Below are 25,350 nucleotides of genomic sequence, written 5' to 3' on the forward strand. Positions count from 1 at the left end.
AAACTGAAGCTGGAGAGCGCTATTAATGGTATGTAAATGAAGCTCCCAACAATGTGTAGTCAGGGGTGACTTTCTGCAGAAGATGATGCCCAAACTGAATTATGGAGGACAAATTATTTGGGTGGAGATGGGAGAGAGAAAAGAGACAAAAAGGGGATACTAAACAGTGGGAGCAAGACTGACAAAGGCCCAAGGTCAGTCTGAGCATTGCCTCATCAGGAAAATGCAATTCATTCAATTTGGCTGGAACAAAAAAGGCAGAATTCTGAACACTGGGGAGGAGACCTTGATGGAATTAAGCAGGGGAGAGACAGGATTAGGTATGCATTTTGGAAAGTTGCACTGGGATCATGTGGATGATAAACTGATGTAGGTTTTGAGGGCCCAAATGATGGCTGCAGTTACAAGGACAGAGAATAGAGAAAGATACAGAAATGATAAAGTAGTTTATTCACAGAAATTGGTGACTTATTGGGTGAGGGTGAGTGAGGGAGAGCAAAGGGTGTCAAGGATGATGCCTAAAGTCCAGGAGTAATTTTATTGGCTGCTTTGGAAGACCACCGTTTTTCCCCCTGAATTTAAAACATTTATTTAAACTTCTTATTATACAATAATTTAAACATGCATAAAAAAAGAAAGCTACGATGAAACTCCTTTATTTATATTTTTATATTGCATAGGCATATATTACATTTTAACACGCATATTTTGTACTGCACAATTTATATATTAAAGTTATATATTGGTTATACATATATTCAAATATGTGCTAGAGAAAACCACTGAAACTAGCACATCAAATCCTTAATTTCGCTGGTATCCCTGTTTAGCTAAGTACAAAAGAGTGAGTCAATATGAAGTTAATCGAAATATCCAACACTGCTTCCAACAATCACTGAGTCTTGACCAAATTTGCTTGTTTCATCTACAACCTCTACCACATCTCACCCATCCATCCTTTTGAATTACTTTGAAGTGAATCCAAGACATTGTATTATTTCATTGGTAAATATTTCTGTGTGTATCTGTAAAAATAGGGACTCAAAAAAAATCCTACCAGATTTTATCTCACCTGAAAAATAACATTAATTTTTGTTTATATAGTCAAATATCCAGTTATGGTTCACATTTCTCCATTTGGCCTATACACTTACAAATAATGTATTGTAGGGGCCCTGTGGTGTAGCGTTTGTGTCCGGTGTGCTTCACTTCAGTGGCCCAGGTTCATGGGTTTGGATCCTGGGCGTGGACCTACACCCCTTGCCATGCTGTGGTGGTGACCCACATATGAAGTAGAGAAAGACTGGCACAGATATTAGCTCAGGGCTAGTCTTCCTCAATCAAAACAAATTATTGTTTGAATCAGATCTAAAGAATCATACATTGCAATTGGTTAATGGAAGAACTTGGAGCTGAACACAGGGATTTGGCCTCCTTGGTGCAGAGCTGTTTTCTACCCGTTTTTGTAGGGCTACAGAAGGAAAATCCTAGAATTGAGGCAGATGCAGATGTCACCTAGAATAGTGCTTCTCTAACGGTAATGTGCACACAACTCCCCCAGGGACCTTGTGGAAGTGCAGATTCTGGTTCAGCAGGTCTGGGGTGGGGCCTGAGAGTCCGCATTTCTAGCAAGCTTCTAGGTGATGGGGTGCCGACTAACGGTGAAGCACAGTTTAAATAGCAGGGCTCCAGAACACTTTGCTGCCTGGAGAAGATATTCTCTTGTGATATCCCTGCCTGGTGAACTTGTTACTCAGTGAGCTAGCCTACTCTTTTACAACACATTTATGGTTAGAAATCTCTCCTTTTTCTTATAGAGAGCCAAGGTCTCTGCTATTTTATCTTCCTTTGCTTGGTTCAATCCTGGATGAAAACTCCATAGCACAGCATAGCATCTAAAATTAGGTAAACAAATATTGATTGAAGTAGAATTAGTCATAAACCTGCCCACTGAAGCTACAGAGAATAAATATAGTCCCTTTGATATTGGACAGATTCGACATACTAAAAAATCACAACCATCCCATATTTCTGTGGTTGTTGTTTTTAAACAACAACCACAGGAGGAGAGATGGATATGTACATCTCAAAGTACCTATTGCCCCACCTACCACTCAGATCTTACTCATTCCTTGTGTCTGTTTGAGATGCTTGTCACAAAGATCTGGCTCTGATGCCTCCATTTGTACCTACAGATGATGGGAAATGAACAGCCAGAAGGTGATAAGGGAGCCCACAACCGTTTCCTTTCAGTTGGATCTAGAGAGGCAGCAAACCATAGTGGTTGAGAGCATAGATTCTGGAGTCAGACCACCAGGGTTTGAATCACAGCATCACCACTTATGACCTGAGTGACCATGGGTAGGCTATGTAACTTCTCCATGTCTGAGGTTCCTGGTGTAAAATCAGGATAACAGTAATAATTAACTCAGAAAGGAAGCTAATATTTGTAAAGTGCTTGCCACACAGCTCAATGTTATATATGTTTTTGTTAAATACATGAGTTCCAATTGTGGAAAAGATTGGGATCACTGAGGAACTGGAGCCTATTTCATAGCCCCTGGGACAGGGAAGGGCTAGGGGTTGAGGCAACATGAGATCTTTCAAGGCTTTCTGGGATCATCTGAGAGTACATCCCCACTGCTCCTTATTAACTCCAGACAATGAGCAACTGTCCTCAGAGGACACCTGATTCTCGCTGTCTCTTCAGGAATAGGGAAGGCATAATTTTAGCGAAGGAAATCTTTCTCTGCTTTGATTTTTGCCTATACCCATGGCCCAATGCCACATATTTTGAATTTTCCCATGACTTCTTGGAAAACCAGAAGCACGAATGGAGGATGACAGCTGCGGATTTATGTTACAATGATGTGTTGCTTGTGGAATTCTTTGGCATCTCCTTCAGACTGCACTGGATAAATCTGGATTGATTGATTGAAGGTGGTGAGACGGAAACCGTGAAGGATCATCTCTCTTCTGCTTCAGAGTTTGATAACTTCTATATGAGTCCATGTTTCTCATCTCTGCCTTGTATCTCATGCTCTACTATGAGTGAAGTGATGTCTCTGAATCAAAGTTGTAGCTACACCTGTTGCTAGTGCACACATCCTGACTGACTTAACTATCTCTCAGTATTTTGTATCTTCTCTGTGGGTCAGTGGTGGAGTTGAGGGAAGAGCATTAATCATGAGAAAACTGAGCTCAAATATAGACCTGCGTCTCACTAATTGAAAGACATTGAATAAGTCACATCACCCTTCATATATATGGCTTTCTCATCTGCAAAGGAGGGCTCTTTCCATCTATGCCACAGGGATATTTTGAGAATTGAAAGAAACAATAATATATGTGATACGTTAAATACGCATGACCACACACGTATGTATATTTGATATTCAATAAAATGTCTATTTTTTCTAAACCTACATGGCATGTTTTGAATTTCCTTTATATCATTTATTATTTTTTTTCCTGTGTTTCAGTTTTTTTCAGTTGAGTGCCCACTCAAAATTACTGTGATGACGCACTGTGCTATGTACTTTGACTAATACAAAAATGAGACAAACAGGTAGCTTGACATCAACTCTAGATTGTACAAGTGTCTTACTGCCCCCACTGGAACCCTCATTCTGCATCATGGCCCCCTTTCTTGAAATGTAGTCAACCTTGTATACAAGAGCCTCTGGCTTGGGTCTCAGTCTCATACTGTTAAATTATTTCGTCTCTTTCTGTAACTTTACTTATCAATTCTACAGTGATCTCTGGTAATTTTACTCCAAAGTTTCATATCTTCATTATACTCTTTAATTGAATACCTCCATGAAAATGTCCCAAAGGAACCCTTGAAAACATGTTCAAGAAGGAACAAATTTTTCTCAAATTACTCTTTTTCACTATTTTCATTAAAGGCATCGTTTTCCTTTTAGTGGCTCACTAAATTAAAATGGAGGAATAATGTGAGACTGATAGAGCAGTTACGTAGTATGGAGTTCTCCTAAGCGTCTACCTCCTTGGCTCTTCTTTTATACTATCCTCTTTGGCACTTAATATTTCACTGTGGAAAATATTTTAAATATCTCATATGATTTGGCCTTGTTGAGTTTACCCATAACAGCAAAATTAACCTTGTGGCATTCATTATTTAAACATAATGTTGCAGGATTCATTTATTCGTTTAACACAAATTAAGTAGTTACTGTATGTCAGCATTGTCTAAGTGCTGAAGATATAACAGTGAACAAAACAGATGCCAAATCTTCACATTCTTGTGGGGAGAGACAGACAATATATCTATGGAACATTTTCATTGGCAAAATTTGAAAATTCCCTAAATGAAATACCTTCATTCCCTCCATGATTTGGACATTCATTCACACAGGTTCATATGCATTTGTAATAAAATGTTTTTTGGTTAAAAAGAAAATATTTTTGATAGTTCTCATCCTTGGTGTTTTAGAGACCCGGAAAGCATTAAAAGGTGAATAATGTCATCTTCTAACATCCATGGATAAATTCTTGGCAATGTGGATTTTCTATAGAAGACAATAATTACATATAGATATGTGTATATATATATATATTTTTTTTTTTGAGAAAGATTAGCCCTGAGCTAACATATGCCACCAACCCTCCTCTTTTTGCTGAGGAAGACTGGCCCTGAGCTAACATCCATGCCCATCTTTCTCTACTTTATATGTTGGACGCCTGCCACAGCATGGTTTGACAAGCAGTGCCATGTCCGCACCCGGGATCCAAACCAGCAAACACCAGGCCACTGAAGCAGAAGGTGCGAACTTAACCGCTGTGCCATGGGGCTGCCTCAATAATTTTATATTTTTACTGGCAGTTAAAAATAGTAGATGATAGAACAACTAGCACACTGTTCTAAGATGCATTTAATCTACCTTTCAAAAAATTATCCTGTTTGGAAATATGATATTTAAGGACCATCACTTATATATTTCTAATATTTTGAAAACAATTTATGATTTTCTCATGAACAGAATCCAATATTAGGTAGTGGAGTTCCTTAGTGTGTATTTAGTGACCTGCTGGATTAACTACCTTTGTTTGGGGAAACCACCTACATACTCAGATTTGATCATCCAGAATCAAAGCCTCATCTTCCCTGGGCCATGGTGGAGAAAAATAGTCCCATCATTTCCAATCCTGCTCTTTTTCTTCATTTATTATTTGGCACCCCATATTTTTTGTCACTGTAGCTTTATTTCATGTTATAATTAATTAAATCAGCACTTTATTGTTTTAATTGAATCAGAATGTTTATTACTTTAAAACGCAATAACTCTAGTGATGTGTCATTTTAGTAATATTTCAGGGAGAATCTTGTGCTCTTTAGAAACAGTCCAGCTTAATCAACAACACAGGAAGAACAAAAATATTTCCCCAGGTCAGTTCCTTTAAAGATTTTAATGGATGGCAAATAATGTCTGGTCTGCTTATGTCTGATCATTACCAGATTACAGTTCAGAGACTGATCTTTGCATTTGTTCATGCCACTTTCCACCAAGAATTATTGTATACACCTTATATGTGAAAGTTACAGTGATTCATTAAGACGTCTCCTGCCCTAGGAGGCTTGTAAGCATAGTAGGAGTGATTAAGCCTAATAGCCCAATAAAAATTGACATTCAAATAGTGATTTATAGCCTTCAAATCATGGAATAGTGTGATCCTCACATCCTGTGACAGTGGTGGAGCAGATGTTGGTATTCTTAATGTAGATGTAGAAACTGAGCTTCAGACCTTCTCAACTTTGCTCTGCTACTCAGTAGCTTAGCTGAGAAATGAAACCAATATTCCTGTGCTGCCACTCTGCCAAAAGGACAATAAAGTGTGCAAAGGGATAATTTCACTAAGATATATAATAAATTATTTCTAACTTCTAAGAAGAAGAATTTCTAACTAGAAAGATCAAAGTCGCCTCCTTGGAGTGGGAGAACACTGGGACTGGAATTTTCAATGTATCCTAAAGGGTAACTGCAGTCTCTGATGTATGACCTCACATTAGTTATGAGGAGATTCTCTTGTTGAAGAGTTTCCCCAGGGCAGTCTTCATGTTCTGATTCCTCAGACTATAAATGAAAGGATTTAACATTGGGCTCACTGCCCTGTACATCACAGCTATCACTACATTCTCTAGGTTATAACTAGTCAGAGGGTAGAAATACATTCCCATGACTGTCCCATAATACAAAGAAACAACTGTGAGGTGGGAACCACAGGTGGAGACGGCTTTACACATATCTTTGGCGGATGAAGTAAGACTGTTGAAAAGACCTGAACATAGGAGATGATGATGCATAGTAATGGCACAGGGAAAACACCAACACCTATGTACGTCATCTTCACATTGAAGTATATGTCAGAACAGGACAGCTTGAGCAAAGGAGTAATGTCACAGAAGTTGGCTACTTCCTGGTTGCCACAGAAAGACGGACTAGCTGTGAGCAAAGTGTGGGGAGGACATTGGCTTTCCAACCATTCAAGACCCAACAATTAGCAGGACACAAGACCGTGGGCTCATAATTGTTGTGTAATGAAGCGGGCAGCTGATGGCCACAGCACGATCATATGCCATTGCTGCCAAGATACAGCTATCTGTGTTACCCAAGACAATCAGGAAATACATTTGTGTTAGGTATCCCCCAAAGGAGATGGATTTGGTATCCAAGAGATGGTTGGTTAGCATCTTAGGGATCATAAGAGAGGAGAAGAAGGTGTCAACAAAGGAGAAGTTGGCAAGGAAAAAGTGCATGGATTTGTGAAGGCAAATGTCAGAGAAAATGGGCAAGATGATGAGCAGGTTACCAATGTGATGGGGTAAATGAACAGGAAGAGGATGAAGAAGAAGTCTTCTTGTTCATGCTGACCAGTAACTTCAGGGGGATTAAATCCAGGGTAGAGGGTTGGTTTTCTTCTCTCATGGCTCCTTTGTTAAGAAAGGGGAGAGGAATCCAGAATTATTAACGAAGTTACTGTGTGAAACAATGTTCCTTATCCACCAGTTTTGACTCAAAAGATCAGCCATCTCTACAACTGAATTTACTAAATCCAGAGATATCCAATATTTTGGGAAAATATCCTTGTTGATCAGTGTCACTAATCAATGGTTATCCCCGGACACTCATGTCTAAGAAGTGAGAAATCTATGAATCAGAGGTGCCCATCCTCCTCCATCTCTTCACCACCACCCAAACACCTAGGATTTAATCAATTTACAAATACTTAATATTCATATTGCATGTGCTACATACTTTGTTAGGCTTCTGGAAAAAACACAAATATGTGGAAAATACAATTTATTAATCCTCTATTCAACATGTAGGACATAGTCTGTGCTCTCAGGGACTTTATAACTTAACGGAGAAGTCAGATTCACACGTTGATTTTATTACATATGACAAAGAAAGGATAGAATTTTGGAGTCTTTGATAAAATACTCCAATGCAAAGAGTGTGTGAAAACAAGAATTGGCCTGAAAATTAGGAATTATTCCGATGACCAGACTCATAGTAATTCCAGAGCCCAGGAACTAACAGGTGTCTACCCTGACACTGGAAGGTTGTAAATCACAAGGGCCAGTGACTTTAGGTCTTAGCATAAACAAACCTAATGAATTTCCTCCCCAAGTGTCTCATTTTCAAAGAAGACTTTCACCACCTCATTTGATAGGCTGTGTCTCTTCACTTGATCTTAGCCAAAAGGCCAAGAAGTGATAGTGTTTATCTCTTTGGGTGACGCTGTAATATGGATAATCAGAAAGCCTTTCTCTTCAGTCTTCTCTTTCCTTTATTTCTTCTTTCTTTTGGTGGCTCATCCAAATCCATAGTCACTTTAACTACTACTTAGTAAACTCTCAGGTCTACGTCTGTAAGCTTCATCTCTCTTTCCCATATTTCTACTTTCAGCCATCTTGCCAACATGTCTGTCCATACCCCATACTCTGCACATCCAACCTGAGTAATTTGCAAGCTTTTTTGAGGATAAAAACCATACTTTGCTTATTTTTATCACCCCCAGGGAGATCATTGTGGAATATTGATCATCGTAAGAACCAGTAAGTTTGCACTTCATATTTCTTAGGTTAAATCAAGGTTTATTTCTTGGCTTCCCCACATGTGGGATCCTTACAGGCACATTCATCCAGTTTATCCATTACTTCTACATCTGATCTTGTTGATTTTTCATTTAAAATAATTCTTACGTAATTCAACTTTTCTACTTACTGTCTCAGAACTTTAACTTGGTCATCTTCATCTTCTCCCTGAAGTATTGTAGTGCTCCCTTAAGTGCTTGACTGTGGATTCCCTCCACTTTGATCCACTTGCACTCTGAGGCATACTATTTATGGCAAAGACCACTAGCTGCTCATCCTAATCCATGTTATTCTCTTCTTCCTGGACATACAATTAGACTACACTTCCCAGACCCCCTTGCACTGAAGTGTGGTCATGTGACTGAGTTCTAGCCAATCCACCTATGTGTTCCAGTTCTGGGCTTTCTCCACACCCTTTTCCCCCTTGTGCCAGCTGGATGGAAATGGCCAGGAGGCTGAACAGGATGGTGGAGTCACATGGTGGAATGAACCTGTGTCCCTAGTTCTCCACATCCAGGAGAGCCACCATCCACCAAGAAGACACTCACTGGGACAGTTATATAAGAGGGAAATAAACTTTTATTCTGTTTAAACCGTTACACATTTTGTCATGTCTTTGTTACTATAGTCCAGGATATCTTAAGGAATTCACTAATTTTTCTAAAGAGAATTGTACTCAATAATTAATTCAATCTATAATTAATTCAATCACCAATTCTTGATGTATCCTATAGTATGCATGTGAAATATAGGCTAGGCATCTGGATTCAGTTTAAATTATATTTCCCCAAAATATGGTGTGCTTTTTCATCTCTGTACCTAGAGAAATTTGGTTTCCTTTCTTGAAATGTCTTACCCTATCTTCACACAGAATCACAGTATCTCAGGGTTGGGAGGGTTCAATAAAGATAAACGGCTCAGAGTCTATTGTTATTTCACATAGTGTGGAAGTGTAATATTTTGGAGGTGGTGTTCTCAGCAACATAGTGTGCCAAGCTAATGTTACTAGGTCCCATTCTAATTAAAATACATAGAAATTTTAGATAAATGTAGACATTAATACAAAACACACATAGCCAGACCTAAAAGAAAGAAATAGGAATACATAGATATGAGAAAAAAAAAATGAAAACTCAGAGCAAGAGTTATAAGCTATAGCTGATGCTGTTGTGTCTCCTTGGGGTTTCCACTCAAAAATATGGCACTAAAGGCGACTGTCTCATGTGTTAATTCCCCTCTGGTACAGGAGATGTGCCACAGATCTGCATGAATTAGAGAGCTAATTGAGATCTCTGCAAAGAACACTTGAAGTGTTACCCTACGTGTGAAATAATAGTAGAAAAATTTTTCATCATGTTAGAATTTGAAAGGAAAGAACAAAAGGATAAAATTCACAGAAAATATGATTGTGTACAAAGAAAATCCAAGGGAATCTCTAGATCAATCAAGGATTCCCCAGGAAATCTCTGGAGATAACAGCAAGTTTGTTTGACACAAACTAATATTAAAAACAATCAATACTGTTCTTATACTTAAATAATACTAAAGCAGAAAATATAATTTAAAAAATACTCTTCATTCACAATAGCAGTAGAAAATATTAAGGAATCCAGAAATAATTCTAACAAAAGAAGTCCAACTGGTTTGAAAAATTTCAAAACTTTACCGAAGGACAAAAAAGGAATATCTGAAAAAATGCAGAGATAAGCAATGTTAATGATGAGAATCAATGTGGTAAAAATTTCAGTTCTCCTTCAATTAAGGTATGAATTCAATGCAATCCCAATCAAAATATCACAAGATTTTTTAAACACTAAATTTCACCTGCAGAAGAATAAGGAGCCAAGAGGAGCTAGGACAATTCAAGGATACAGAATAAGGAGGAAGGAATTGCCCCATTAAGTGTCAAAATGATTTATTAGGGTAGTTGAAATCACGGAGTAGTACTGGTGGAGGGAGTGAAAAGTAGATTCACGTAACAGGATAGACAGTCAGACACAGATCAAGCATTTATTAGAAGTTGGTATATAACATGGGTTGGTTTAGAAATGCACAAAGAAAGGATGACCATTTTGACTGACCAGTTTTGTAGAGTGTTGGAACAATGAGATATCCATACCTGAAAAGTTATACAGAAAAATAGTTCTTAAAGAATTAATTGTGAAAAACAAAACTTCAAAAAATTTAGAGGAATATATAAGCATATCAAATTAACATATTGTACTCCTTAAACTTATAAAATATTATATGACAATTATATGTTGATAAAGCTGGAAAAAATTTACAGGGAAAAAAAATTTATCAGGGAAAGAGTTAATTTCTTGAAGAAGGCACAGAACACACAAAACGTAAGGAAAATATGTTAGACTACTTTAAATTTAAAACATTTGTGTTAAAAAAAACACTAAAAAGAAAGGGGAAAGACAAATCATGGACTGGAAAGAAGTATTTACTACACACATAATCAATAAAGGATTAGTATTCAGCATACATGAGTCGTACACACTGGTAAGAAATAGACCAAAACCCAGTAAGAAATAATGGACAGCAGGCTTGAATAGGCAAGTCGTAGAAGGAGAAGCTGGTCTGGCCAATAAACAAAAGGAAAGATGTTCAACCAAATTAAAACAAAATTTAATTTAACATTCCTCATCTCGGAACATGTAAAAGTATAAAAGTCTGACAATTTCATGTATTGGGAAGAAATGGAAAAATTAGTATTGCCATTTGAAGAACAATTAGCCCATCTCTAGGAAAGCTGAAATTCATCCACCTGTGGCCCAGCAATTCCACTTCTAGGTTAGACCCTAGAGAAACTCTGGCATATGTGTTCATGAACACATTCACAGGGATATGTACTGTCATAGAGGAAACTTGGAAATGGCCTACCCATGGAGGAATGGATAGGTAAATTGAGTCAATTTCTTATGAACGAATTCTGTACAACAGTAAAAGTGAATGAATTCATGTGGACAAATTTAAAAAAATAGGATGGGAAAAGCAAATTACTGGAAGATATATTCTGTATCGCACAATATATACACATTTTGATACCTAAAATAATACATGTTCATGTAGTAAAAATATAAATCTTGACTGGGAGTATATACCAACTCTGGAAAACCGGTTACCTCTAGAGTGAGAGGGAGGAAAATAAGATTTTGAATGGGGACAAAGAGAGTTTCAAGTATATCTGTAAAATTTATTTGTTTAAAAAATTTGGGGTCCAGCCCCGTGCCCGAGTGGTTAAGTCTGTGCGGTCTCTTTCGGTGGCCCAGGGTTTCACTGGTTCGAATCCTGGGCGCGGACATGGCACTGGTTGTTGGGCCATGCTGGGGCGGTGTCCCACATGCTGCAGCTGGAAGGACTCACAACTAAAAATGCACAACTATGTACCAAGGGGCTTTGGGGGAAAAAAGGAAAAATAAAAAAATCTTGAAAAAAAATTTGGAGCAAATATCACGAAATGTTACATTTGTTAAACCTAGGTGATGAGTTTTTGTTATGTCTTTGTCATTCTGATATTTTAACAAGGTCATAAGAAACTAATTTAAAATAAAGATTTTAAAGGTTTGATGATAACTGGGTTCAGAGTGTGGCTAAAGAGCTGGGTGGCTCAACTCCATTTTCACTGGATGTAGGAGATAGAGTGTTGGTTTTGAACAGGTTGAGAATAAACAGAAGTTCATGCTGGAAAGAGGGATTCAGGGGCCATATATCATGCTAAGAGTGAAGGTTATAATGAAAAAAGGTTCAGGTTATAGGAAGAAAAGTAGTAAGTGGATGCAAGTAGGGATAGATTTTGACACTATTTTGCTATGTTCTTTAATTGTCCGATGCTACCCCTCCCTGCTCATTCATTTTGTGTACACCTGCTCTTTGAACCAATGGTGATCTCCAGCCTCTTACCCTCTCTATGATCGCCTGCCCAGTTCTAGCGCTTTCATCTCTCACCAGCATACACCCCATGGTCATGCACCCTTTCAAAAGACTTCAACCCAAGACGACATGTCTATACTTTTACTTCCCTCTTCCTGGGTGGCCAAGAGATAGTGGAGAAATCACACAAATGTGGGGAATCAGCCTGGAAAAGAAGTTTGGGGTTATATTGTGGAGAATTTTGAAGCAACATAAGATCTTTATAACTTATTCATTACATAACAAAAATTAATATAGTGGATGTGGACTGCATTATGCTTTCTCGTGATAGGGATATGCACTCTTTTGTTTAATACAAACACAGGTATTTGGGTACATAAAATGATGAAAAAGCCAACATGCTGAATGACAAATGTGGTGCAAGGACAACGACAAGTTGATAAAAAAATAAAACAAGAGTTAAAGAATGTAAGAAAAAATCTGCACCAGAAAAGAAGTGATTGGTATAATCAATGTGAGAACTAAAGACACAAGGAACCAGAGGAGAGAAATTTCTGAGCCCAGAAACTTGAGGATCCATAGTGTTAGATGTTAAGGTATCATTACAGGGAGGGATGATTTCTGCTGAAACTTTGAAAAGAAAGATAAAAGAACCAGATGCCCCCAGGGAGAGGAGCCAGGAGATGCATCAGCATGGATGCTAGAGGCTGATTAAGCCAGAGTTCCAGGAAGTGCTGGGCTGCTGAAATCCATTTTCCTGTAAAGTGTTTGTGCTCTGAGATATCTGTCACATAAGTGTGACAGTGCTGAGGACACTTTTTCAGGGACACCAGAGGCCAAATGCTTCCTCTTGGCATAAGGGTTGGCAGACAAGGCCAAAGAAATATCTTCCAAGTGCTTTGACAATGAAACAACATAATTTTCTGAAGGAGCGTGTTGGTATCCACCATTGAACGTGGCTGTATAAGGTGGATTTGCAGCACCTAAGTCAATAGGCTTATGCGAGTGTACGTGCACACACACACACACACACACACACAATATTACTTAGGGAGGTGGAGAGCTCAGGGCTGAGATAACCAAAACTACTCCTTCCTCATTCTGTTTTCATGGTTAAGGGCCCAATGATAACCATTGTCAGAAGGGCAGGGTACTGTCTCTCTCTCTCTCTGTGTTTTGTCCATCCAGTCTTGAGACCTTGAGTTCTGGATTCAGGCCAATGTGTGAGTCCTAGTTTTGTCACTACCTCTCTGTGTGACTTTAGAAAAAATTCACCATTGTTTTCATTTGATAAAATGACAAAATAATTCTACTTACCTCTTGAGGATGTTGTGAGGATCAAAGGAGATAATGCAGGTAGTGCACTTGCTGGCTGTCTATCCTCTGATGTCACTGGCATAAAGACACTGTTTCCACATCCATGGCCCCTATGTGGAGAGTCAGCTCAGATGCTGTCAAAAAGGATCCTGGTCCTGTGGCCTTCACTCCTCTTCCACAAATGGGAAGTTTACAGCCAGCTGGTCTAGCACCTGTTAGCATCCCTTTTTGGAGGCAGGCATGCTGCAGAAAGTGCCAGGAGTATTCCTGGTAGTGGGTCTCTGGTCCTCTTTCCTGAGGCAGAGGAGATAGGAGTGGATGATTTGGAAAGAGGAGTCCCAAGTTTTCCAACCAAGGAGCAGAAGGGTTGGAAAGAGCTGTTCTGGATGGAGTGTGAAGATGAGGATTCTACTTTCCTCCTCAAGGAAGCAGGATGGGTCATAGGATAAAGAAAATTGTGAATTATTCACCAGATTACAAAGTCTCTTGAAACAGCACCCCCTACATCTTTATTCTGACTATAATCAGAGAAATTGCTGAGACTCATTACACACTCTTACAGCTGTTCTCTGAGGGGACACAGTGGTTCTCAAGAGTAATAATTCCCAGAATTCTTTTCTAGAAGGGAGGATGGTTGACAGGGTTTTCCAGAGAGATGTCTTCTGGATCCAAGCTCTGGGTTGACCTATTCTAGCCTCTTTGTTGAAACGGGGACCTCTCTCCTCTGCTGTTCAGCACAAACTGGAACCACTCCTTGAGATACTAGGGCTGTGCTACAACTGAGCTCCTGGTCTTTATTCTAGGCTGTGCTGAAGCCTTTCTGGTGTTAAATGTGCAAAGAATTGTATTTCATCTTTTGTCTATGATTTGCCTTGAGGACGGTTATGGTGGAAGTTAAACTTTCTTTCTTTCTAGTATTTTGACAGGAAGTCTCCGAATTTGGAACTAGATGTTATCTAGTCCACTTCGTGTATGTATCACCTTTATAACAGTTCTGATTAATGTAATTATGCCATGATTTAGCCCTTCCTGTGGCAGAGAGGTCACTACCTTTCTGCAGAGGACCATGGTGAAGACTGTGAACTCTGGCTGGGTTTCAGTCCAGGCTCTGCCTCTTACTGCCTGTAACTGACCTTAGACATTTATTTAGTGTAGCTACTCATCTCTGTAATTTGAATAACAACAGCAACAATCACAACACCCCCATAAAGTCGTTATGAGTATCAAATGAATTAATGTCTAAAAAGTTCTTAAATCAAGCGTGGCAAATAATTAGCACTTCGTCGTTGTCAACTGTTATTTTACAATCTCTATACTACTGTGTTTATTGCCTGTAATATTACCCATCAAGTATTTATTTTACTACTAGTCATGTAAATGTTGGACAGTACTCTGAATGTTGAATGACATTTTCCTCTAGACATGCTTCAGTTTATGCCTCCTGTTTGCTCTGTTGTTACTTTCTCCATGATCAGATCATGCTCCAGTGTCCAGGACATGGACTCTCAGATACAGAAAGGATGACATCCCATGATAATATTTTCTTCTTGGTAACCACATTTTGTTCTTGGTGTCCTTCTCGGTATCTCTTACTACATTCAAGTTTTGTTTACTGAGTACCCATTAGAGGCAAGGAATTGTGCAACGACATATAAGAAAACTATGAAGAAAATGATACTTTAACATTCAAACATTTGCAAATATTTTCTGTGGAAAGAGACTACAGCTTTCTTTATGTATCAAAGGAATCTCTGACCTTCTCCTCCCTCCAAAGGTAAAAACTTCTTTGCTGAAAGGAACTAAGTTTAATAGTCTGTTGGCAAATTCCAGGCTTGGTAAATCCTTCTCATTGAAGATGTTTTTAAAATCTATGAAATATATTTGCAGAGTAAGAAAAGAGGAAAAACGTCTTAAATACTTGGAGGAAAAACTTACACTTGAAAGAAATTTGAGAAAGAGAAGAAAAAATTTTTTAGAAATTACTTTTTTTCATGTTCTTAAGACATCAAAAAATGAGACAGTATAAAATGGAAATAAATTTAGGTGAAACTTGAAATAGTGGACAAAAATTAATAAAGAGTAGAAAAAATATTTTAATTGATATTTTAGGCAAAATTGACATCAGAAAAGTAAATTCATAAGAAAAGTAAGAGGAAAAAATTTCTCTCATAAAAGAGAACCCTCCCCAAAGCTATCAGCAGATTTCTCAGCAGAGACCTTGCAGTCCAGGAGATAATGGGATGATAAATTCAAACTGCTGGAAGAAAGAAACTGCCAACCAAGAATGTGTACCCCATAAAGTTGTCTTTCAGAAATGAATGTGAGACAAAGACTTTTTCTAACAAACAGAAGCTGAAGGAGTCCATTACCACTAGACCTGGTTTACAAGAAAGTCTCAAAGGAGTTATTCAAGCTTAAATGAAAGGTCACAAATTAGCAGCATAAAAACATATGAAAATATACAACATATTAGTAAAGATAAGCAAATAATCAGACACACCAAGTGTCTTTTCTGACCACAATGATATGAAAGGAGAAATGAGTAAGAGGAGGAAAACTGGAAACACAAATGTGTGGAAGGTAAAAAACATACTCTTTAACAATTGATGGGTCAAATAAGAAATCAAAGGAAAATTAAAAGTATATTTGAAACAAATGAAAATGGAAACACAACATACCAAAACCTATGGGATGCTGCAAAAACAGCTTTGAGAGAGAAATTTATTGTAATAAATATATTAAGAAAAAATAGAGGATTGCTCGGAAGACGGAGATGTAGGAGGATTCTGAAATTACCTCCTTATACCGACAACAAACTTACAACTACTCTTGGAACAATTACTCCTGAGAGAGAACTGAAAACTGTATAAAAAGAACACCCACAACAGGGGGCAGTGCTGACTGAGGTGAAAGAGGCAGAAATTTTTTTTTGGAGAGGACAAAGCCACATTCTAGCTGTGGTGCTTCATGGCAGGGAGCAATCTTAAGGTACAAAGCTTTTCTGGAGGAGTAGGAGAAGGAGCGCATAACCACAATAAGCAGCTTTTGGACTAAGTGAAGCTGAGAAGAGTGCCATAAGATGTGGCTTTGCTGTCTATTAACAACAACGAGGAATACCCACAGAAAAGCTATCAGACATAGGGGAAAAAAAAGCCTGCTCTTAAAAGACCCATACACAAATTCATCTATTTCAGAAAACAACCTAAAATCACCAGAAAGAAAGGTCCACAGTCCTTTGGTGAAAAGAGACTCACTTGATAGGCTGTGGGCACAACTTGGCGAGAAGTGAGACCTCACAGCCTGGGACCACCTCCCTAAGGATTGAGACATTGGTGGCAGCCATTATTATGACTTAGTACAGGTGTGCTGACAAAGATGCTGGCCTACGCCAGTGGAGTTTTTCCCCCGGCCAGATAGTGCAGGGGTCTGCCCCACCCACAGGAGGACTGATTTAATCCAGCTCAGCCAGGCAAGTAGCCTGCCCTAGGGACTGACTCCACTCAACAGCAAGCCCTTGGGCAACTTGTGGGCCCAAATAGGTGGAGTGTGTTGGACCTCTGTGTTGGAGTGAGAGGGTCTGCCTCTGTGGGGCAGGGTGTGTCTGAGGGGCAGGGTGAATACAAGGGGCAGGCTGTGTTGGTGGAGTGTGTGGGGCATCTGTAGTGGGGCAACTGGGTCTGCTTTAGTGGGTCAGGGCATGTGCATGGGGTGGGACTGTGTTGACAGGGTGTGTGGGCCTGCAGGGAGTGGAGCTTGTCAGATGTAGCAGACTTGTGCTTCTTAAATGGTCACATAGGGGATCAGCCCCAACTTTGAGTGCCTGAAACAGTTGTCTGCTGCTACACCTGGGACCAACCCCACCCAGCTGTACTCCTGAGAGAGCTGACAACAGCCTTGCAGGCTGGAAGTCTACAGCAATTGTAAGCCCCTGTGCCTAGCAACCAGCCATGCTAAGGCCTACTCACTTAACAGAAAAACTGCAGCAGGAATGTGCTATTAGACCTTATAGCCAACTGTGCTGGGGCTCCCCATACCTGATAAAGTGACTGAAGGGACCATAGCAGCCACACGCAGTTGAGCATTACCATCAGCCAGCCAGGGGGACAGCCTAGCCTCCCCTTGCACCTGAAGCAAGAGAAGCCCTGCCACAACAGAATGAATCACAGAACCCACATAGGGGACACTCCTGGAACATGTGGAACTGGTCACTAGAGGGAAGCACACTACTGGGCCTCATAAGGCATCTCTTACATAAGGCCATCTCTGTGAGATTGGAAGAGGTAGCTGATCTGAATAATACATAGATACAAGCACAGAGAAAGACACAAAATGAGGGGGAAAAAGAATATGCTCCAAATAAGGAAATAGGACTAATCCTCAGAAAAAGAACTAATTGACACAGAGTTAAACAATCTATCTGATAAGGAGTACAAATTAATTGTCACAAGGATGTTCACTAATCTCAGGAGAGAAATGGTTGAATTCAGTGAGAACTTCCACAAAGAATTAGAAAATATAAGAAAGAACCAATCAGTGGTGAAGAATACAATATTGGAAATGAAAATTCACTAGAGGGACTCAATAGCAGAGTAGATGATACAGAAGAATGGACCAGTGAGCTGGATGAAGGACTAGAGGAAATCACCCAAGCTGAACAGATAAAAGAAAAAAGAATTAAAAAGAAAAATGGCAGCCTAAGGGACCTCTGGAACAATATCAAGCACACTAACATCCATATTATAGGTGTTCCAGAAGGAGAAGAGAGAGACAAAGGGGGAGATAATCTATCTGAAGAAATAACAGTTGAAAACTTTCCTGACCTAGGAAGGAAACAGACATCCAGGTACAGGAGGCACAGAGGGCACCGAACAAGATAAACCCAAAGAGGCTCACACCAAGATACATTATAATTAAAATGTCAAGAATTAAAGATAAAGAGAGAATCCTAAAAGCTGCAAAAGAAAGGCAACAAATTACGTAAAAGGAAACCCCATAAGGTTACCAGCTGACTTCTCATCAGAAACCTTACAGGCTAGAAGGGAGTTGCATGATATATTTAAAGTGCTGAAAGAAAAAAAACTATAACCAAGAATACTCTACTTGGCAAGATTATCATTCAGAATGGAAGGAGAGAGAAAGAGTATTACAGATGAGCAAAAACTAAAGAAGTTTATCGCCAAGAAATCAGCCTTACAAGAAATGCTAAAGGGACTTATTTAAGAGGAAAAGAACCACAAATAGGAATAAGAAAATTATTTAAAAAAAAATCCCAAACAATAAAATCACTGGTAAAGGCAAATATACAGTAAAGGTAGCAGATCAACCACCTATGAAACTAATTTGAAAGTGAAAAGAAAAAGTAATAAAATTATCTACTTCCATGATAAGAAATTAATGGATACACAGGCACAAAAAGGAGGTTAAACTTGATATCAAAAACATAAAATGTGGGAGGAGGGGAGTAAAAGAATAGGGCTTTTAGCAAGAGGTCAAACTTAATGAGACCATCAACTTAATATAGATTGCTATATACATAGGTTATTATATATGAACCTCATGATAATCACAAACCAGAAACCTATAATAAATACAAAAAAAAATTAAGAGAAAGGAACCCCAGAGTGATACTAAACAAAACCATCAAACTGCAAGAGAGGAGAGCAAGAGAAGAAAGGAACAGAGAACTACTAAACACCCAGAAAAAAAAGTAACAGAATGGCAATAAGTATATTCTTATCAAGAGCTACCTTAAATGTCAATGGAGTTAATGCTCCAATCAAAAGGCATAGGGTAGCCTATTGAATAAAAAAAAAGACCCTTCTATATGCTGCGTACAGGAGACACACTTCAGACCTAAAGACACTCACAAATTGAAAGTGAAGGGATGGAAATGATACTCCATGCAAATGGCAATGACAAGAAAGCTGGGGTAGCAATACTTATATCAGACAAAATAGAGTTTAAAACAAAAAATGTAGCAAAAGGCAAGAAAGGCACTACATAATGATAAAGGGAACAATTCAACAAGAGGCTATAACACTTTTAAACATCTACGTACCCAATACAGACGCACCTAAATAAGGCAATTATTATCAGACATAAAAGGAGAAATAGATAGCAACACAATAATAGTAGGAGACTTTAAGACTCCACTTACACCAATGGATAGATCATCCAAACAGAAGATCAATAGAGGAACATTGGCCTTAAATGACATTAGACAAGATGGATTTATTAGATATATACAGAACATTGCATCCAAAAACTACAGAATACACATTCTTTTCAAATGCACATGGAACGTTCTCCAGGATAGATCCCATATTAGGCCACAGAACCAGTCTCAATAAATTCAAGATGACTGAAATGATACCAAGCTTCTTTTCTGACCAGAAAAGTATGAAACTAGACATCAATTACAGGGAAAAAATCAGAAAAGCCACAAATATTTGGAGATTAAACAAAATGCTTCTGAACAATGATTGGGTCAAGGAAGAAATCAAAGGAGAAATAAAAAAATACTTGGAGACAAATGAAAATGAAAATATGGCATGCCAATATCTATGGGATAGAGCAAAAGCAGTTCTAAGAGGGAAGTTTATAGCAATTCAGGCCTACCTCAACAAACAAAAAAAATTCCAAATAAACACTCTAATAGTGCACTAAAGGAAGTGGAAAAAAGAAGAACAAACAAAGCCCCACATCAGTAGAAGGAAGGAAATAATAAAAATCAGAGCAGAAATAAAGGAAATAGAGACTAAAAAAAAAAGCAGAAAAAAATCAATGAAACTAAGAGCTGGTTCTTTGAAAAGATAAACAAAATTCACAAGCCTTTAGCTAGACTCACCAAGAAAAAAAGAGAGAAGGCTCAAACCAATAAAATCAGGAATGAAAGAAGGGAAATTACAATGGACACTTCAGAAAAGCAAAAGATTGTAAAGGAATACTAAGAAAAGCTATATGCCAAAGAATTGGATAGTTTAGAAGAAATGGATAAATTCTTGGAATCACAAAACCTTCCAAAACTGGATCAAGAAGAAGTAGAGAATTTGAATAGACCAATCACCACTAAGGAGATCAAAACAGTAATCAAAACCCTCCCCCAAAATAAAAGTCCAGGACCAGATGACTTCCCTGGTGAGTTCTACCAAACTTTCAAAGAAGACTTAATACCTGTCCTTCTCAAACTCTTCCAAAAAATTGAAGAGGAAGAGAAGTTTACTAACTAATTCTATGAAGCCAACATTACTCTGATACCAAAACCAGACAAGGGCTTCAAAAAAAAAAAGAAAAGGAAAATTACAGGCCAATATCACTGATGAATGTCAATGCAAAAATCCTCACAAAATATTAGAAAATCAAATACAACAATACGTTAAAAATATCACACATCATGATCAAGTGGGATTCATTCTAGGGATGTAGGGATGGTTTGTCATCTGCAAATCAGTCAATGTGATATACCACGTTAACAAAATGAAGAATAAAAATCACATGATCATCTTAATAGATGCAGAAAAAGCATTTGAAGAGATACAACATCCATTTATGATAAAAACTCTAAATAAAATGGGTATAGAAGGAAAGTACCTCAACATAGTAAAGGCTATTTTTGACAAACCCATAGGTAACATCATTCTCAGTGGAGAAAAACTGAGAGCTCCCTCTAAGAACAGGAACCAGAGAAGGATACTCACTTTCACCACTCATATTTAACATCGTATTGGAAGTCCTAGCCAGAACAATCAGGCAAGACAAGAAATAAAAAGGATCCAAATTTGAAAGGAAGAAGTGAAACTGTCACTATTTGCAGATGTCATGATTTTATGTATAGAAAATTCTACAGAATCCACCAAAAAACTTTTAGAAATAATAAATGAATATGGTAAAGTTACAGAGTACAAATCAACATACAAAAATCAGTTGTGTTTTTATACATTAACAACGAAGTAGCAGCAAGGGAAATTAAGAATACAATCCCATTTACAATTGCAACAAAAAGAATAAAATATCTAGAATAAACTTAACCAAAGAGGTGAGAGATCCATACACTGAAAACTATAAAACATTCTTGAAAGAAATCCAAGAAGACACAAAGAAATGGAAAGATATTTTGTGCTCTTGGATTGGAAGAATTAGCATAGTTAAAATGTCCATACTTCCTAAAGCAATCTACAAATTCAATGCAATCCCTATCAAAGTTCCAAGAACATTTTTCACAGAAATAGAACAAAGAATTCTAAAATACATGTGGAACAACAAAAGACTCTGAATAGCCAAAGGAATCCTGAGAAAAAAGAACAAAGTTGGAAGTATCACACTCCCTGACTTCAACATATACTACAAAGCCATAGTAACCAAAACAGCATGGTACTGGCATAAAAAGAGACACACAGATCAATGGAACAGTATTGAGAGCCCAGAAAATACCCCACACATCTATGGACAGCTAAATTTTGACAAGGGAGCCAAGAACATACAATGGAGAAAGGAAAGTCTCTGCAATAAATAGTGTTGGGAAAACTGGACAGCCACATGCAAAAGAATGAAATTAGACCATTATTTTACACCATACCCAACAATTAACTCAAAATGGATTAAAGACTTTAATGTAAGACCCAAAATCATTAAAATTCTAGAAGAGAACAAAGGCAGTACACTCTTTGACGTCGGTCGTAGTAGCATATCTTCAAGTCCTATGTCTGACTAGGCAAGGGAAACAACACAAAGAATAAACAAATGGGACTATGTCAAACTAAAAAGCTTCTGCACAGCAAAGGAAACCATCAACAAAACGAAAAGACAACCTAAAAATTGGGAGATGAAATTTGCAAAGCATGTATCTGATGAGGGGTTAATATCCAAAACATATAAAGAAATCATACATCTTAACAACAAAAGAAACTAACAACACAATTAAAAAATGAGCAAAAGATCTGAACAGACATTTTTCTAAAGAAGATATACAGATGGCCAACAGACACATGACAAGATGTTCAACATCCTTAATTATTAGGGAAATGCTAATCAAAACTACACTGAGATATCACCTCATGCCAGTCCGAATGGATATATCTAATAAGACAGGAATTAACAAGTGTTGGAGAGGAGGTGGAGAAAGGGAATTCTCATACTCTGCTGCTGGGAATGTAAACTGGTGCAGCCACTATGGAAAACAGTATGGAGATTCCTAAAAAAATTAAGAGCAGAATTACCATAATATCCAGCTATTCCACTGCTGGGTATTTATTGAAAGTACATGAAAACATGAATGCATAAAGATATGTGCACCCCTGTGTTCATTGCAGCATTATTCACAATAGCTTAGACTTGGAGGCAACCTAGGTATCCATAAAGGGATGAATGGATAAAGAAGATATGGTATATATACACAATGTAGTACTACTCAGCCATAAAAAAGATGAAATCTTGCCATTTGCGACAACATGGATGGACCTTGAGGGTATCATGCTAAGCAAAATAAAGCAGAGAGAGAAAGTCAAATACTATATGATCTCACTCATAATTAGAAGATAAAAAGAACAGCAAACAAACACAGAGACAGAGACTGGATTGGTGGTTACCAGAGGGGAAGGTAGGAGGAAGGAGGGCAAAAGGGTTGAGTAGGCACATGTGTATGGTGATGGATTGTAATTAGTTTTTGGGCTATGAACATTATGTAATCTACACAGATACCAAAAGACAAGGATGTACACCTGAAATTTATATAATTTCAGAAACCAATGTTACCTCAATTAAAAAGGAAAATGAAAGATGTCATATAGTAAACTAATTTTATACCTCATGAAACTAAAAAATGAGAACAAACTAAGCCCAAATTTAGCAGAAGGAAGGAAATACAAAAGATTAGAGTAGGACTAAATGAAATAGAAGCCCCCTATACCCCAAAAAACAACCATTAGAAAAGACCAACGAAAGTAAGAGCTAATGTTTTGAAAAGATGAACAATAAGGCTGGGGAAAAAAGGAAAAAGAAACAACTGAAAAATTTTAAAATAATAATGTTAATTTAATCCAATATTCCAAAATATCATCATTTCAACATGCAATCATTATTTTATAATAGTATTGAGATATTTTAGAATATTTAAAGTCCAGAGTGTATTTTACAATTACTATAAATTTCAAGTTGGACTAGCACATTTCAAGAGTTCTACAGCCTCATGTGGTTAAGGGCTAAATATTTGGGGTAGCTCCTATAATTGGGTTTTTACTGATTCATGGGCAATGGCCAATGGCCTAGCCATACGGTCAGGCAGCAAGACAGTGGAAACATAGCCTACTAAGGGGATGCCCATATGGGGCACAGCCCTATCGAAATCACCATGGGAATCTGAGGGGTGCATTAAAATAGGACATGTTGATGCCCATCAGAAGAACTCCTTTCCAGGTTGGAAGGTGGTTGAAATTGCAAGAAAACATCCCCATGTGCTCACTTGAGGGGGCCACCTGGATCCATTAAGTGAGTGGACTTGGGGTATTGCAGCAATGCAGAAATGGGCTGAATCCAGACATTTCCCTTGCGCTCCCTGGAGCACAAAATGCCAATAAGAACTGTCATGTCTGCCAGCAAAAGAAACAGACATTGCAGATGTCTATGTAGCAGATTACCTGGGGGGAAGCCCCTGATCTTGGTGTCCAAGAGATGGTTGGCCAGCATCTTAGGAATGGTTACAGAGGAGAAGAAGATGTCAACAAAGGAGTGGTTGGCAAGGAGAAAATACATGGGGTTGTGAAGACGAATGTCAGAGTGAATGGCCAAAATGGTGAGCAGGTTTCCAATCAATGTGATGGGGTAAATGAACAGGAAAAGGATGAAGAAGAAATCTTCCTGTTCCTGATGACTGCTAACTCCCAGAAGGATGAAATCCAAGTTAGAGGACTGGCTGTTTTCTTTCACGGACACTTCGTCAGGAAAGGAGAGAGAGAAATTCAGAATTATTAGTGAAGAGCTGGATGTAATGATCTTCCTTAACCACCACTTTTGACTCCTGTGGTGGCTGTGTCTATAGCTGAATTTACTAAATCCAGAGATAGCCAATACATGGGGGGAAAATCCCTGTTGGTCAGTGTGACTAGTTGACAATTAGCCCTGGACAATCATATGTAAGAAGTGAGTAATCTTGAGTCAGAGGTGTCCCTCCTCCCCAACCCCAGTACCATCACCCAAACTTCTACTGTTTACTCATTTAACGTATAACTAAGGTTCATATTCAATGTTATAGAAACTTTGTTAAGCCTCATGGAAAAATCTTAAACACGTGAACAATACAGTTTATTCATCCGTTTACTTGTACATGACACAAGTCTCTGCTCTCCAGGACCTTACAACTTAATGGAGAATCCTAAATCACACTAATTTTATTACACATGAAAAGGAGAGGATAGTATTTTGGGGTCTTTGAAAAAACCTTCCAGTACAAAAGATGTTCAGTGCAAGGAGCACTCTGCATAATTAGAAATTGTTCCACTGACCAAGCTCAGAATGAGCCCCGAGCCCAGGAGTTAACAAGTGTCTATACTGGCATCAGGTGATTGTAAATCACAAAGACCACTGACGTTAGGTTGTAAGAAAACAAGATCAGTGAATTTATGTCCCGGGTATCCCATTTTTAAAGTAGATATTCACTTTAAAAGAATTTTTCTTTCTTTTTTTTTTTTTTTTGTGCAGAAGATTGTCCCTGAGCTAACTTCTATTGCTAATCTTCCTTTTTTTGCTTGAGGAAGATTGTCCCTGAGCTAACTTCTATTGCCAATCTTCCTTTTTTTGCTGGAGGAAGATTGTCCCTGAGCTAACATCTGTGCCAATCTTCCTCTGTTTTGTGTGGCATGCCACCACAGCACGGCTTGACAAGTGGTGCTAGGTGCATGCCTGGGATCCAAACCTGCAAACCCTGGGTCGCCTAAGTGGAGTGCACGAACTCAACCACTATGCCCCCATGCTGGCCTCAGATATTCACTTTTGATAAGTTTCGACTCTATTCCAAACCATTAAATATATGTAATCATAATACT

The 25,350-nt window shown here is 38.3% G+C and overlaps 1 protein-coding gene and 1 pseudogene across 5 annotated transcripts in view; both read right to left on the reverse strand.

The window, feature by feature from the left end:
* Nucleotides 1-25,350, reverse strand: part of OR1D3 (olfactory receptor family 1 subfamily D member 3) — a 56,412-nt gene that overhangs the window by 23,721 nt on the left and 7,341 nt on the right. The gene's annotated exons all lie outside the window — the stretch shown is intronic.
* On the reverse strand, nt 6,032-6,947 carry OR1A10P (olfactory receptor family 1 subfamily A member 10, pseudogene; annotated as a pseudogene).

Source organism: Equus caballus, chromosome 11, assembly GCF_041296265.1.
Source record: "Equus caballus isolate H_3958 breed thoroughbred chromosome 11, TB-T2T, whole genome shotgun sequence".
NCBI lineage: Eukaryota > Metazoa > Chordata > Mammalia > Perissodactyla > Equidae > Equus > Equus caballus.